Source organism: Euphorbia lathyris, chromosome 2, assembly GCF_963576675.1.
Source record: "Euphorbia lathyris chromosome 2, ddEupLath1.1, whole genome shotgun sequence".
NCBI lineage: Eukaryota > Viridiplantae > Streptophyta > Magnoliopsida > Malpighiales > Euphorbiaceae > Euphorbia > Euphorbia lathyris.
This window is the reverse complement of record NC_088911.1, coordinates 100,354,565-100,365,234: the sequence shown is the minus strand read 5'-3', so window position 1 is coordinate 100,365,234 and position 10,670 is coordinate 100,354,565.

Below are 10,670 nucleotides of genomic sequence, written 5' to 3'. Positions count from 1 at the left end.
GTGTTTCAACAACCTGAACTGCAATAACATTTGCAAGTCAGAATATATGAAGCAGGTCATTATAAAGGAAAAGTTTTTCGTCGTTGTTATTGATTTAAGAAATGTTCTTCTTCTTCTCCATCGGAGTTGACGCATTAATTAACTTATGGAGAAGCTAGTGTTCATCTATCCTCCTTCTTATGAAATAAATGTCTTGTTTTATTTAAATAAAATAATAGTTTTTTTGTTCTTTAATTTATATAAAACTAGTTGAAACACGCGCACATGTTGTGAGAATTATGTAAAAATAAATAGTTCTAAGTATGGTAAGAGCAAGATATCTATTTAAGGTTAAGGATTCGGATTCGGATTGTCTCATGTTGAACTAAAACAGAAGACATCATGTTCAATAAATTTTGGCCTTTCGTTTAAGATGAAAAGCCAAGATTAAAAGTGTATTATTATTGATTTTTCTCTCCCTCTCTTTTCCTATCCTTATATATTTTGTTACTTGTTGATGGTCTTTTTTCTAGATTAGATATAGGAAAGGACTTGAAGTTTTATCATTTCAATGGTAGATAAGAATGAAGAAATTGAAGGAAAGCGATACCAAAATTGAAAATAAATGATTAATGGCCATCATCATCATCATCTCTGAACATCACCATTCACCTTTTATTTTTCTTCATCCTCAAATTTTACATCCACACTGAGTAATATTTAACTGAAAATGACTAGAATTGGAATTGGCACAAGACCCATTTATTCAACATAACTCAAGAATGAATCAACACGACTAGATGGGCGGATCCATGAATTTCAACGCTGCCGACCAGTGATGGTGAAGCTCTGTCCAGAACTTTGTGTTGTAAATCAATCAATAGACTACTTTTTAACATCGTTGGAGAAGAGATTTTAATTCAACATTGCTTAAGAATGAATCCATACGGCGGGAATTTCCGCTCAATTGGGTCATTAGACTGCTTTTGAAAGAGAAGACGAAGGACAAATAAAACTAATTAATGACCTACAATTATCACAAAATTATTTAAATATATAATTATATTATTTACTATGAAATTTAAATCCTAATCTTTTATATTCAATGAAGGGTTATGATTTGATGGACAGAACCTCTCCTATTTTGGTAGAACGGGAGAGGAATCTTATCCTAAGGTTAGACACATACGTCTACAAAAAAAAAAAAATAGAGAAATCAATTATAGAAGCTAAGAAATTAATGGAGCACTAACAGTCACTTCGGTTAGTAAAAAAAATAGTAATTAACCAATTTTTTTATCTTTTGGAGTAGTTAAAATCTTAAGAAAATAGAATATAACACTACTAATAAAAGAGGTAATCAAAGAAGATAAAAAAGAAATTAGTCAAAAGTTTTAGTAAAAAAAATTAATGCAGCGAGTAAACATCACTTCACATGTATTATAGTTTACAACTCATTTCGTAAAATTAAATAAGTCATAAGAGCGTTTTTAATGGGTGTGATTTCTTTATTACCTTTTGGAAAAATAGATTGTGAACTACCCCTAGAGAGGATATTAATAATTTTGATATGTTACCAATTTTAGTTACAAATTATTACTCTTATGTGGGTCCACTCTCTCTTTTCTTTGTATTATTTATTTATTGTATGTTAATAATCTATTTAAGCAAACAAACTCTATATATTTTTTTAGTTTTATTTTCAAAGCTTGTAATTAAATCCAATGGTAAAATACCATTTTTATTCGAATGACATTAAAATTACTGTTTACCTATTAAAAATTAATGTTCACTCCTTTCAATGCATGCCACTTCATAGAAGTTGTTGGTGTTAAAACTTAAATGTTTATAATTGACATCAATTAATTAATTGGATATATTACTTCGAGAGTATCGTAGAATTTCTTGTGCTTATCACATGAAGTAATCTATATGTTAACTGAATTTTTCATCTTGTTTTGCTAAAAAAATACAGTGAAAATGGAATTGGTGGAATCAACAAACGAGTGACCTGAACTGTAATAACATTTGCAAGTCAGAATATATGAAGGAGGTCATTATAAAGGGAAAGTTTTGCGTCGTTGTTATTGATTTAAGGAATGTTCTTCTTCTCCGTCAGAGTTACTCCATTAATTAACTTATGGAAAAGCTAATGTTAATTTATCCTCCTTTTTATGAAATAAATGTCTTGTTTTATGTAAATAGAACAATGATTTTTTTGTGCTTTATATGAAACTAGTCGAAACATGCGCATGCGTTGTGCGAAATATGTAAAAATAAATAGTTCTAAGTATCTAAATGGTAAGAGCAAGATGCATAGTTATTAGACTCGTACGAGTCGCGAGTCGACTCGTACGAGTCGATACGATTCAGGTGGATTTCGAGTCGACTCTATGGTCTGACTCGAAATTCACCTGAATCGGCCTTGACTCGGTCGAGTCACCCGAGTCGGTCGAGTCATGGCATTGCCATAGAAAAAAAATTAAATGTAAAATGGAAAATGGACTAGTGGAAAAATAGCCATTTGCATCGGCCCTTATAAAATGCGATGCAAATGGTCCATTTGCATCGGCCCTTTGTTTGGGACCGATGCAATTGTCATGACATTTAGTATTTGCATCGGCCCTTTTAAAAGGGCCGATACAAATATCAATTGAGTTATTTGCATTGGCCCCTTAACAAGGACTGATGCAAATAACTGTATTATTTGCATCGCTCTTTTAAACAAGCCGATGCAAATAGCAATTGAATTATTTGCATCGGTCCTTTATAAGAGAACGATGCAAATGTGTTAGAATAAATTTAAAAATAAATAAAAGAGGAGGAGGGTATTCTGTAATTAATTGGGGTCAATTTATAAATACGAAAAGTTATGTATAAATTTGGATATTAGGGTTAATGTCTTCATTTGCAGCCGCCTCCATCTATCTCCCTGTTCTCTTTCTCGCAAGACCCAAACCTAGCTCACCTCCGACTATCCCATTCTTTTCTTCGTTCTCCTTCTCGTCTTCACCACCTTATGTCATGGCGGTCGAAATTTGACACAGAGCTCACCTTAGTGTTTCCAGAAGACTCGAGTTTCAGTGGAGATGAGAATGGAAACAGCTGGGACCAAACATGGAGATCATCAAAACGCGCTGCATTCTTTTTTTGAGGATTCAAAAATCTGAGCATTTCTACACTTTCTTTCTTTTGTAAGACCAGATTTTGCTTTCTTCTACTTCTGCTTTCACTTTCTATATACTTTTTGCAATCTGATTTTGTTTTGCATTGGTAGTTTCCAGGGGCGGGTCTAGGGGGTAAGGGAGGGTCTCCCGACCCTCCAACCCTCCGGAACACCCTTGATGAATAGTGGTTCAGTCCCGAGAAGCCCCAAAATAGTTAAAATTAATACTTATAATGTAGAATGTAATTATATAGCATGAAACTAAGTTTGCATAGTTGGTTGTAGTGATAATTAAAGGCATTTCTACATCCAAGTGGTCTTGTGTTCAAATCTCCCTCTCTTCACTTTTTATCTCATTTTAATTTTTTCCCTTAAACCCCATTCTCCTTTATTATTTTTAATTATATTTTTTAGTTACAAAATTCATGACCGAGAAAACAATTTGATGAATAATTTCTCCAATTGACCAAACTTGTCAACGTTAGGGATAAAATTGCTCTTCGCTGCCAATATTAATGGTAAAATTGCACCATTTTATACGTTAGAGGTAAAATTATTCTTAGGTGTAAACATTAGAGTATTTTTGCACCTTATCCTTACTTCATATTGAATCTCAGTTGTTTTGTACCTTAATTTTTCCAATATGATCAAATTTACCCTTATATTATCAAAAATTTAAAAATTTCGATTTGACTACTATGAATCAAAGCCTTAAGTCGTTATTAAAAAAAAATCTTCATACAATTGAGTCCCTCCGGACCTTGAGCTCTGGCTCCGCCACTGGTAGTTTCTGTTATAAACTTTGCTTCTGCTTGAGGTTTAAAATGGAAATTAATTAGTTGGAAGATTTTCAATTTTAATAGAAGAATCGGACAACAATATTTGATCAGATTTTTTATTTCTATTATCAGATTTTCAGGCCTGAAATTACCTCTTCGTTGGTGTACGAGGGCTGCCATGGCGTCTTGATTTGAAGCTTCATGTTGTTGAGTACCTCGATGTGACTGGCACTCTTCCATCTGTGTCTCCACTGCGATGGTAATCTCAATTTATTACAAAATGCTCAAAGTATTTCATGAACTAATGCAAACTCTTTGTTTATTTATTTATTTTGCAAAAGGAAAGTTTTAGACGTGAGAAAATATATAGAATTAACATATAGAAAACAAGGTATTATAATACATGCTACTTTGATACATACATATATATATATATGACTTGTCTATCTATATTCAAAGGCTTCTGTCCAAATATATGATCCTTTAATTATACTAGTAACATCTTATATATAGTTATAAATATATAAAAAAGTAAGCTTAGCTACTTAAATTCCAAGTAACAATTGCTTTTCCTTTGATTATTCTAAAAATTCTAATCAATTTAATTATCAGTTGCATGATTGAGAAAGTAAAATGGCAGCACACTCTCCTTATTATTATTATCTCCTTCAACTTCAGTCTGACACCAAATAAGGCCTTTCATCATTATCTTCATCTTTCTCCAGATGTGTATAATTAGCTACTAAATCAAGAAGTTCCTTGCACTTTCTTTTCATGCTCGTTAGCTCTGAGTTTAACACACCTAGTTTGTTTCATAGTAATTCTGATTCTTTTTCATGTGTTTGAGTTTAGCACACCTGTAAATCCAAAAACTGATGTCATTTTCAATGAGATTCTTGATTACATGTAGAATGGTGATCGACCTATCAGTCTAGTTAAAACCACTGCACATTTACAACATAACAACATTTTGTTTAGTTTTCACAAGCATCGTGTGTTAGTTTGAAATCTATGACAATAATTTACCTGCAGGGCTCCATTCTGTGGGAATTGCATGAAAAATCAGTCTGAACCTCTGCAATTTAGATATGATTCCATGTAGTTGTCCGAGCATGGATCAAAGTAAGAGATCTAGCAAGAAGAATTTGATGGCTTTTAGGCATTCTTCTGAATTTCTTATCAAATCCTAGCAAGTCTTATTTCTAGGCAATATAAGAATGTTGATAGAGCAGGGTGTTTGTCTATCCAACTTAGTTCAGGTTTTCGAGTCTTGTTAAGAACACTAATAGTTGATCATGTGTAAAATATGATAGTCGACCAATTTTCTTCGTCGTTTCATTTGATAGAATACTTTCTAGAATGTAGGACATGTTTTTTCCAGGGTTCCTAGGGGTTTGCATAATTTGGTTCCTCATTCTTCTAGTAGATGTTTGTACTGCTTCAACATACTGTTTTATTGTGTAGCTCTTAGAATAATTTTATGGAATCCTTTAGGTGTTAATCTGGGAATGCGGAATAGTGATCTGGATCTTCGTCGGGCAGGTCTGGCTTCTTCGGGGATCGGCTCTGCGCGGGGATCGGTCCCTGCGGACACTCCGAAGATCAAGACAGTTAGTTGTTCAAGAGAGCTTAGTAATCAAATGTGAATGAGGTAGGAAATTAGTTACCCGATCTCTTCTTCTTCCTTCATTCTGGTATTTATAGCGGATTGAATTGGGCCCGTGGGCCTCCTGTTATCTTGGCCCATTCGTTGGTCGGACATCGTTGGGCCTTCCTGGACCTCAGTGATATTCCGAATCAAGTAGTCCCCCCCCAGCGAGGTTAGCCGAGCATTGCATGCGAGGAGATGTGGATTTAATAGGCTTATTCTCGTCGTGACGAGTGGTGGACAGCTGGACGATAGGTGCTCGATTTCATCATTGAGACCTTTCAGATTGATGCATGCGCTTGTGGTTTTTAGTGCGCAATTTATTGCCCCTTCAATAAATGCTCCTGCACGCGCCATAAAAAAGGCCTTGAATGTTGTGCCTTGCCGTCGTTTCCGCCTTTACTTAAGTATAAAATACAGGGGGAGGCTCTACTTCTGCTTTATTTCATCAAATTCTTCTCCCATTACGATTTTGGCCGTTGCGCTCTTCCTTTGGAGCCACTGTTTTTGTCGATTGTTTCGTCGTTACTTCGTCATTTGCTCGTACTTTCTGGGCACCGAGTACGCTGATTTGGCGGCGCTCTTCTGAATATTCTACACGACGCTTGCCGTAACCTTTTGAGGTTAGTCGAAACGCTTATCTCTCATGTTTTTAGTTCTTGTCTAGTTTGTTTTCTTTCTGGGGAGGGGGAGTATGTCAGAGGGTTCTTCGCGGGGAGCCCTAAAGCGACTGCCGCCAGTGACACCGGGGGACTTTACACTCCGTGACGCTTCCCGAAAACGATCCGTAAAGCAAAAAAGACGAGTAGGGACGACGGAGGAGGGCGGTGCTGCCGCTGGAAAGAAAAGGAAAACCGTCGTGGTACGTGCGTCGCCTAGCGTTGAGCACCCCCTTGGAGGGCCCACCGCTGGTGTTCTTGAGGTAGTTATGGTCGTACCCGAGGGAGTGATTACCGAAGAGTGACCTTTGGCTTCGATCTACGAACAAATGCGGGAAAAGGTATGGACAAGGTCTGCAGGTGCGACGAGTATAGACGGTAAGGGGAGGCACCGTCCGAAGAGGCCGGAGTCCTTTACGGTGGACGATGCCTACAGTATCATTGTGTCGGCAGACTTGGCCTCTATTTCTGCCGTGTATCGACTAGGGCAGCCTTATAAGTTGGTGGCGCTGGAGGAAGATGATCGAGCTCATCACGTTGGCGGGGCAAACGAGCTGGTTGTCTATGAGGAGAAGTTGGAGTCGGGGATGCGACTACCTCTGCTTCCCTTCTTTGTTGAGGTGTTAAAAGAGTATGACTTGTGTCCAGGCCAAATTCATCCGAACGGGTGGAGGATGATGGTGGCGTTCTATTCCTTGTGTCGGTCGGCCGGATACCGAGCTACCGGACTTGTGTTTCGCGAGTTCTTTCGGCCGAATAAAGGACCCCACTCCCAACACGTGACCTTCTCTCACCAGAAGTTCAAAGTACTCAGTGGCTTGAAGGATAAGATCCCCGAGTTTAGGCATCGATACTTCTTAGTGTGGAAATTGGATGGTGACTTTCCGTTCCACGTGACATGGAACGACGATCCCATGGATTCGGGTAGGTGGCTAAAAATGCAAGAAATGCTGCCATCGGAGGAGCTTCTGATAACGTACCTAAAGGGGTTGCCGACGGACGAAGCAAGTAAGAAAGACGTCGATGAGCTCGTGGGACATTTTCTCACCGCTAGATACTATATTTGGAAACAATGGCGAATGGCCCAGCTAGCTGGCTGGTCGCAAGCGGATTTCGAAAAATGGAAACGTGGGTATAATTTCTCGGACGGAGAGCTAGCGGAGTTGGAGGCGATAACCGTAAATGTTGCCATCGTATGTGAGGGGTCCGGGTTGCAAGTTTTCATTCCGTGATTCTAACATGCTTTTCTTCTTTGAAATATGTATTTACCATGATGTTATTGATGCAGGTCTAGGTAATCCGCGTGTTATCATGGATTTTGATCCGAACGAGTTTGGTTTTGGCCTTGAGACTGCGGAGGAAGCCTTTGCCGTGCCATCTGGATCCTTGGCCTCGTTCTCATCGCTTGAAGATGCAAACCAGGTGGTGCAGAGTATGGGGGGCGTGCTGGCCGTGTATGCTGACAGTGATGTTACTGGCAACATACCGCAAGGGATGCCGGTTGAAGGGGGTGAAGTCGAAGAAAATGCGGAGGTGACTGCTGTGGAGAAAGCACAAAGCGAGCAGCAAATGCAAGGACCCGTTACTCGGAAACGGAAGAAAGATAAAGGTAAGGTTGTTGTTGGGATTGAGAAAGAGAAGGCGCGTGCTGGAGAGGATGCCTTTGGGGGGGCACGAAGGCTCTAAGCGAACGTGTACTGATAGTGGGAATGAACTGGAGGCGGGGACGATGGATCGGCTGGGCGACCAATCGGAGATGATGAAAAGAATGGATGCTAAAATTGCTAAGTTCCGAGAATACGTGATGGGCTTGTCGGTACATTCCAATATGGTGACGTCCGACCTTGCGAGGGCGATGGCTCGCGTCGCAAAGGTGCCTGGTGAAGTGATGCGGATGGATGTGTTGGAAATTAGGCTAAGGTATAGCAGCGGAAATATAAATTTTTTAACCTATTTCCATTTAACCACAAGATCCGTTAACCGTTATTTCATATAAAGAAGGATAAGAAGAAATACCTTTTAGAAGTTCTATCTACCGTTGCAAATGAAGTGCCCACAACTTCAAAAGAGATAGAAACTGTCTACCAATCTGCCCCTATCCGTAACAGACCTTCCAGACCTCTAAACGATAATCCCTTCGGTGGAAACGTGGAAGAATATGTCTAAAAGCTCCTGTCCAAAAATCACGACGATCCGACGGTTCAATCTCCAGGAATCCGCAAAATCGTGAACTGACCTGATGTAGGATTAGTAAAACGAATTTCTCCCTTTTTTTTGTTTTTTCTTCTTCGAGTTCCCAAACACGAAATAAAACACGGGAAGATTAATTTAGTATCAACTGTTGAATAGCAACCAAAGTAGATTACCTCTAACTAATCAACACAAGATCAAGGATAAAAGAAATAGATGAAAATCAATTGATCAAACGAAGCCGTAGAGAAATCTCGTCCTCGAACTAGGGGTGTCGAATTTTCTCTCTCTTGGACTAGGTGAATTTCGAAAATCACAAGTAGGGTATGGCTTGCTTGGATTTCGAAAATCTCAAGGGAATGGGTATTTATAATCTCTTGTATCTAATCCCTAGTTAGATAGAATTAGGTTACGGAATAGGAATTCCATTCGGAATAGAATTCCTAATTATTATCTCATTATATATCTAATATATTAAGGATAATAATAATAACCTTATTGGATAATAATAGGAGTATATTAATCTAATTAAAACTCCTAACTTAATTATCTCTTAATTAATTTAATTCATATTCCTAATCTAATTAGGATTAACAAAATCAAATTAATTATTCATGTATGTCACTACATGAATTTCTACCCCCTTATGTCCATGGGCCTTATTGGGCTCAATTGGGCTTCTATCAATTAATTAACATCTATCTCTCTTTTAGGTTCCAAGTCTTATGTGTGATCCATTAGGTTCTTATTGCTTCTAGCCGTATGCAACGTTATTAAATTAATTTTCAAAGAATTATATTTAATCTTTGCATAACGGAATGATGTACAGAGTATGTGATTAGCAAGTCCGTAATCATTCCCCCAGAGCTATAAGAAGACAGGTTGATTCTGTCGTTAACCTTTCCGTATTAGTTACAGTATAATTCGATCATTTATCAACTACATCCTTGAACTGAATCTTATGACTATGGGTGATGTCAAGTCACATATAACGAGACGTTCATTTTACTTGTACAGGCCAAGTCAACTCAAAAAGATAGGTTAAGTGAAATCTTTATTTCTTACTCTTAAGCTATCACCTTGCAAGGATTTAGAGTCGAGTCTTCCACAAGCGATCCATGGATGTATCTCCCATTTATTGGGAGTGATAAATGTTCAATCCAATATATAACTACCCTGACATTACTTCCTGTGACACCCAACCTTTGCAGTTCACACCCCAGAGTCATCTCTGTTAAGGATCGTGGGACCACAGGATCAAAGTCTCACATTCAGTAATTCAGGATGACCAATTAACATTCCTTTGAGTCTGAGGATTAGTTATACCTATTAATACCAATGAGATGAACAGGTGACAAGGATGAATCTACCCATCCTGTTATCTCAAATCGGATCCCCAATCCTAATGAACAACGTTTCATCGGATCTATGTAACTGTCCAGATATCTTTATATATGAAGCTTGTGAGATCAGCTTTCTGTCGGATAGAAGACATTGTTACATACAAGTCTCAACAGTGATATGTCAATCCCAAACATATCACTTGACTTGGGGTGGTTTTAAGTTTATCAGTTTACTATAAAGTTTTGTCTCACTTCATGCTTGTATGAACACTTTATAATCACTTTAAATAAACTTACGGATTTCCTTTTATTAGACTTTATTTAGTGCTTAAAAGGGATTGCCTTTATATAGTTATAAAACATATATCTCATTAAACAAATGATATAAAGAACAATTCATTTACATTAAGTTTGTATCCTAGAACAATTGTCTATAGGACACTAAACCCCAACATACTCCCACTTGGACTAAAGCCAATTGTTTCTAAAACTTATCCCAGTAGAAGTTAAATGACGATCATGTATTCTCTGGGTTAAAGGCTTTGTCAACGGATCTGCAACGTTGTCCTTTGTAGGTACTCTTTCTATTCTCACATCTCCTCTAGTCACAATCTCTCTAATGATGTGGTATCGCTTAAGGTAATGTTTGGATGCATTATGAGACCGTGGTTCCTTTGCTTGCGCAATGGCTCCATTGTTATCACAGTACAGTGTAATGGGATTGACAATGTCAGGCACCACACCTAGTTCTGTAATGAACTTTCTAATCCAAACCGCTTCATTTGCTGCTTCCGCAGCTGCGATATACTCTGACTCGGTCGTAGAGAAAGCTACGCTTCCCTGCTTGGAACTCTTCGAACTGACCGCGCCCCCATTCAAGATAAACAGGTATCCTGATTGGGATTT